This window comes from Sinocyclocheilus rhinocerous, unplaced genomic scaffold (assembly GCF_001515625.1).
Source record: "Sinocyclocheilus rhinocerous isolate Xijiao unplaced genomic scaffold, SAMN03320098_v1.1 scaffold2731, whole genome shotgun sequence".
NCBI classification, from domain to species: Eukaryota; Metazoa; Chordata; class Actinopteri; order Cypriniformes; family Cyprinidae; genus Sinocyclocheilus; species Sinocyclocheilus rhinocerous.
This window is the reverse complement of record NW_015645562.1, coordinates 112,735-119,582: the sequence shown is the minus strand read 5'-3', so window position 1 is coordinate 119,582 and position 6,848 is coordinate 112,735.

The following is a 6,848-nucleotide window of genomic DNA, read 5'->3' as shown; positions in this document are numbered from 1 at the left end:
CACCAACAGGAGGAGGAGGGTCGTGTTACTCTCTACACTGCACTCAACCTGAGGGATTCCTACACTTTCAGTCTTTGAGGAGACATGAAAAACAGCGCATACCGCAGGAACGGTATAACGGAAAATATTAGCGGTTTTGAAACTGTGACATTTTCAAATCGCGGTATACCTTGAAACCGGTAATCGGCCCATGCCTAGTGGAAACAAGCTTTTCTTTTAATTAAAAATGTATTTATTTATTTTACTTTTACATTTTTATGATTTAATTGATTTTCAACTCACAAACCTCCTGCAGTTTCCTCATAAGTCCCAGTTTGGGAGACACTGGTGAAGATCATAATGAGTAATTGTGAATTTTCAAAATTTTCGAACCCTTTACCATGTTGAGTACAGTTAATGAAGAATAGTGAAAAAGTTTCCTGGAAAACATTGCTCAGTGACAGTCTTGCACAACCAACAACCAATACTTAATGTATTTATGATTCCCAAACCTTTACGCAAGGAGAAACTATAACTACTAGCATCAGTCCAGCCTCAAAATCTTTCAAGTTGCAAGTTTCTTTGGTCTTTCTTTTTTGTTCTTTATCTTTTTCTCATTTCTACCTCTCTCTCCCTCCATCTGCTCCTGCTTTCTGTTCTTCTCTGCATGTTTCATTGTCCAGAGGGAATCTTCCCCTTTTCTTTGCATGTCTTGGGTTCTCATGGGTCAGGCAGCAGATGGAAGGCTGGTTTGTGGCTCATCTGGTTTTTTGAATATGTTAATATATGCATGTGAGTGTGTGGTGGACTTCAGTGATGGGGGTCTCCTCCTCCACCTCCTCCACTAGCATTGTGTTGGTCTGGGAATGTGTCCGTGATTTTGTGCAGCCGTGACTGGGAAACATCTCTAGTTTCTGTGTGGGTTCAGGGTAAGACAGTGATGTGAAGAAGACAGAGCAGAGCAAGAGAGAAACACAGTCAGAAAACGAAGGAATACAACAAGGAGGAATTTTTTTTTTCTGGATTTCTGTGAAACATGGAAACTCTATATGACGACGCTGACGATGAGCGTCAGGAGAAACGAGGTACCGCTTACAGTAGCTTCATTATTGGGAAAGTCAATACTGCACGTGTGTTTCATTGCATCACATGAGTTTCAATTAGAGCTGGTTATTAACTGGAGGTTTAGATTTTTAAATTGTGTATTATGTGTTAAATTCTGGTTCAGTTTGATGTCAAAAAGTCTTTTTGTTCTTCTGTTTTTTTAATGCATTGGCCTGTCAGTGGTCCAAGCAGGGCCTAAATCTAACTTTATGCCAATGGATGGTGACTTGAGAAAATTTACAAGGCATAATTATTTTTTAATTAAGTGCATTTTGAAAAAAAAAAAAAAAAACGGCAGAAAAATTGTGAAAACAAATTTAATTGCAATTGTAATTATTCTTAATAATATTTTTTATTATTTCATCAAATTTTAAAATGTATTCATACAAATTTAATCAATAATAATAATAAAAAACTAGTATTATTACTATTATTATTAGTTTATATATTAACAGTACAATTACAATACTAATATTTGTTTTTTTTATTTCAACTCTCTCAGTCTTTAATGTATTTTTGTTTTCAAATGTTAAACCATAGAGCTTTTATTTTGATGGAAAACCACAGGGAAACTTATCTTTTGAAATGCTTCTCTTTTATTGACATCAGATTTATAAATGCTTCTTATTACAAACTGTGGAAACCGAGCTAATTACTATTATTATAACTATTTATTCATTATTGTTATTTAATCAAATGATAAAAAGTAATCAAATAAAAATATTACTATAATACAATTGAACTGTAAAGTAATAAGAATACTATTTTCATTTATATAATAATAATAATAATAAAAACAATAATAATCATTTTATGTAACAACAATACAATTGCAATAATTATAATTGTTTTTAATCTTTGTGTTCAAACATTAGCCCATAGAGCTTTTATTTTGGTGAAAAACCGCAGGGAAACTTCTCTTTTGTTGACAACAGATTTATAACTTTGGTAGATGTTTGGCATTTGTTGCGTTTTCAAATGCTCGTTATAAGCAGAGCTTGCGTAGATGGAGTTTGTGTGGAGCAGCATTTACTGCGAGCCGTGAAAAGATCACAGCACATTAGTTCACATATATATATAATTTATATAATTACAACGCAGTCTTTGCAATTTGATAATCGCGCTAAACCATATTGGGTTCACAGGCATTGTTAGAATTACAAGTCCAAGTCTTCAAAGATGTTTGTATACTAACAACTCTTTATTCTGGTTAAAGAATAATCAGTTGTGGACTGTCGTCGAAGACCAATGAGGAGTCCACTGTTGAGTTCACAGTTTTTTTTGTTGTTTTTTTTTTACTTATTCTGCATACAGTTTTAATAATAGTTTTCCAGAACGTTCCAGTTTCTTGTTGTGAGTGTCTGGCAGATGTTTGCATACTGTAGCTGTGACCTTCTCCTGTTCTCAGTCTTTCCTTTGCTTACTACGACTTTTTTTCCATGGCATGAACACATTTCACGCACAAAATGCATGACACAGTCTGTGAGAAAGCATCTGTTTGTGTCTCATATTGGGTGCTCTGATCAGCTGGAGGTTGGCAGAGGGTGAAGTGCTTTCTGGAGCTGTAGGCTATGTGTCTGGAGGACATGCTGTCAGTGGCTATAGAAGCGTCCGGAAATGCGGGGTCCTGACCTTGTGCTCGTCTGATGGAGGCTCTGCTCATCACACTAGGCTCTTTGTGCGCTGCACCTCCTCTGACTGCGGCTCTGGCTTTCTGCTCTCATTCTGGAGCCAGCAGAAGTTTTGGGCTTTGACTTGCAGTGATGAGGCAACTGGAGTTTGGCACTGAGTCACTGCAGCTGCTCATACTGCTCCTCCTCCATAGTCTTCTGCTTTTCCTTCTTTCTTCTGCTCCTTCTCCATGTCCTTCAATCTTAAAAATAAAGGTGCTTAAACGGTTCTTCACAGCCTTTTGGTTTCCACAAAGAACCATTCAGTCAAAGGTTCTTTAAAGAACCATCTCTTTCTTACCTTTTTATAATCTGAAAAACCTTCTTTCGCCACAAAGAAGCTTCTGTGAATCAGAAAGGTTCTTCAGATGTTAAAGGTTCTTTATGGAACCTTTTAGACAAAAAGGTTCTTCTATGGCATCGTGAACTTTATTTTTAAGAGTGTTCTCCCCTCTCATCTTCTTTCTTCTCCTCTTTGTACTTTTCTTCTTTTTTCTTCTGTATCTTGCTGTTGTTTCTTTTTAGCTTCTCCTCCTTTCATTCTTCTTCTTGCTCCTCCTCTTTCTGTTCTTTCATCTCTTTTTTTCTTCTTTCTCCTTTACTCCTCCTTATTCTCCTCCTCATTTTTGTCTTTCTCTTTTTCTCCTTTTCTTCCTCACCCTTTTCTCCTCCTCCTTCCTCCTTTCTCTTCCTGCACTGCATCTTTCTCCATTTTTTCACCTCTTTTTTCATCACGTTCATCTTTCTCTTTTCTCCTCCCCTCCTTTCTCTTACTTCAGCGTCTCTTCCTCCTCCAGTTCTCCTCCTTTTCTTTTTCCTCTGTCTCCTCCTCCTTTTCTCCTTATCTTCCTCCTTTTCACATCTTGTTTTTCTCCCCCTCTACTTTTTCTTCTTCTCTTCCTCCAAATCATCTCCCTCCTCATTTTCTCAATTTTTCCTCCTCTTTTTTTCTCCCCCTCATTTTCTTCTCTTATTCATTTCCTTCTCTTCTTTTTTCTCCTCCTTCTTATCATTATCTTTATCCCCCTTTTCCCCTCCTCTTCCCCTTTACTCATCTTCCTCCTCTTCTTTTCTCTCCTTTTCCGTCTTTTCTCCTTTTTCTTCTGCTCTTTCTCCTCCTCCTCTTCCTTTTCCACCTCTTTTCCCTCCTCCTCCTCTTCCTCATTTTCTCCTCTCATTTTTGCCTCCTCTTCCTCCTTTTCTTCTCCTCCTTATCTCATCTTCCTCCTCCTGTTCTCTTCTTCCCTTTCTTCTCCTCTTACTCCTTTTCTCCTCATCTTTCTCCTTCTCTTCCTCTTTTCTCCTTTTTTACTTCTTCTCCACCATCCCCCCGTCCTCCTCTTTATCCTTTTCTCCTCATCTTTCTCCTCCTCTTCTTTCTTCTCCTCTTCCTTCTTTTCCGCTCCTCACCACTATCATTATGTATAGTGTCTCCTAATTTTTTCCCTTTTCTCCTCTCTGTCCTCCTCTTAACTCTCTCAGTCTGTACAGTAGGGTGTTTAGTGTCTCCTCCAGTGCTCTATAAAGCATGGCAGTGTGATTCGGTGGAGTTGGGGAGGCTTTGAAGATCAGTGATGGTTTTGTAGTTTGTTTGTCTGTCTAACATGAGGCCGTGTTTCTGCTAACACTCAGTGATCTTCAATCCCAATCAGCACTCTTTGTTTTTCCACTGCCGTCAACACAAAGTGAACAAGACCTGTGCCATTTAAAGACAGGATCTGGTTCAAGAACAGACCACATTTCAGCGAGTATGTGAGGGAGTAAACGTCTGAACGCAGCAGTGAAATATGACTGTGGTCAGGAATCAGGCGTAATCACAGCTGTAAGCTGGTATGGAAAGCTGGAAAGAGTGAAATGTGGCTCATGATTCGGGAATGTGGCGTGTTTATAAAAATGATGAATAAATACAATTTATGTAACAAATAGCATCATTTAAAAAAATAAATAATGTAAATATATATGTACATTTACTTTGAAAACAACTGTGATTATCACGCTACTTTTAAGAATTCAGGCGCCAGTTACAGATTCCGATTTTTTAAATAATATTAGTTTGACCGTTTTGTTGTAATGTGAAGACATTTTTACACCAATGCCAGACTGATTCATTCATTTGATATGAATCATCTGATGACTTTGGTCATACTGACCTTTCTTAGTTGACCAAAACATCACATATTCCCCAAGTGTTTTGTGGAAAGGCTGGGAATAGAGAGTAGCGTTTCCCTTTGAGATGGGAGCATTTAAGTGGCTTCATAAGAGAGTGTGTGTCTGTGTGTGTGTGTGTGTTGTGGGTCGTGAGAGACTGTGCCGTGGGTGATACTCACTGGGTTGTGGTTAACTCGCTGCTATGGAAACAGCTATTCACTAGTTGGGACAGAAAGCTTTCACCCGGTGAGCCTCATAAAAGCTGGGCACAAACTGTTGGACGCAGACGGGCTCTGAAAGGGCCTCTCTCTGCTGCTTAATATATCTGCTTTAATTTGCCTTTGTGTGCTGGGAAAAAGGCCTCGACGGCGAGGAACGTTCAGGATTCAGACGCTGCACAATGGGGCCCTGAATTAAAGCACTGCTGTTTTTTAGCCCCGGATGAATGTGATAAATGTACACATGTGGACTCAAATCTCATAATTTGAGGCTTTTTAAACATACTGTCTTTTTATTAATTGATGAATCTCACAAAACCTCTTAAGAACCAGGGTTATTCTAGTTCACTTAAACTGAAACTAAAATTAAAAACAAAAAAATTTACTTGAAATAAAATATAACAATTTGCTAAGGCAACACTTTTTAATTTAGTTTAACTTTATAGGCCTATACTAAAATAGCTAAAATTGAAATAGAAATGAATAAAAACAATAGATACAATATACACAAAAAAATCCAAAAACTAATAAAAATGACAGACACAACAAAATAACAAACTAACTAACTAAAATGAAAATGAAAACTGAAAATATAAAAATAAATAAACAATTAAATGAAATGAAATGAAATGAAATTTAAAAAAAATTTCAAAACCCAAAATAAATAAATATTTTAATAAAGGAAAAATAAACCTATTATTTTATTTTATTTTATTATTTTTTACAATGCGACTTTTCATGACAATTAAGCACAGTTCTCCCTCCAGGATCAAAATAAAATTTTACTTCATACTTAGTAATATATTTTTCTAATTACTGTAATGTGACATTAGTTTGAAATAATTAAAATATTTAAATAGTTTAAATGATTAACATTGATATTTTTGTCATTGCAGTATTTTTTAATTTTTACAGAAATAAATCCTAATGAAAATGTTGAGAATAATCAGAATTATAAACACATTACGATAATGACAATATCAGGACTGTAATGCCACAATGGCAAAAGTCTTCCTTTAAAAATAATTAATTAATTAAATAAATATTTTATTTATTTAAATAATTATTTAAATAAATTATCATTTTTACATTTATTTAAATAACAGTTTTTTTATGTTTTGAAAACTGCTATATGACTGTCATGATACTATAAAATGTAGTTAAATTTGCATTGTCACTACTTTCATTTAGTTACTATCAAACACTGCTGTACGTGCATTAAATTCTTTTTAAATATACTGCTGATTAGTTTCACAGCACAGTATTTTTCTTTCATGTCTTGTTTAAATGAGGCTTTGGTTCATGTCCTTTACACATGTAAACTATAAATCATGACATGTGTATCATTACTGTACAGCAGCTCATGTGAGCCACTTCATCAGGCCATTATCAGTCATCAATTATCATTTTGGATGGTCCAGAACTGACCACACTGTTATAATTAAGGCGATGAGCGACTAACAGAAGGCAAACATACACTCATGGCTCCATTAGATATTAATGCCTGTTTTTTCCAGCAGGATTTCTGCAGTGTTTTTTTTTTGTTTATGGTCTTTATTCTTGTGTGCATGCATTCTCTGTTTAATAAACCAACCAACAGCCAAAGTTTGCATATATTTTTTATTGGTTTGTTTGTTTGGAGATCTGGAGCAGAACTTTTTAAGTACTAATTTAACATCTTCAAACTGCCCAGACTGAGCAGACAACACACACACACACACACACACAC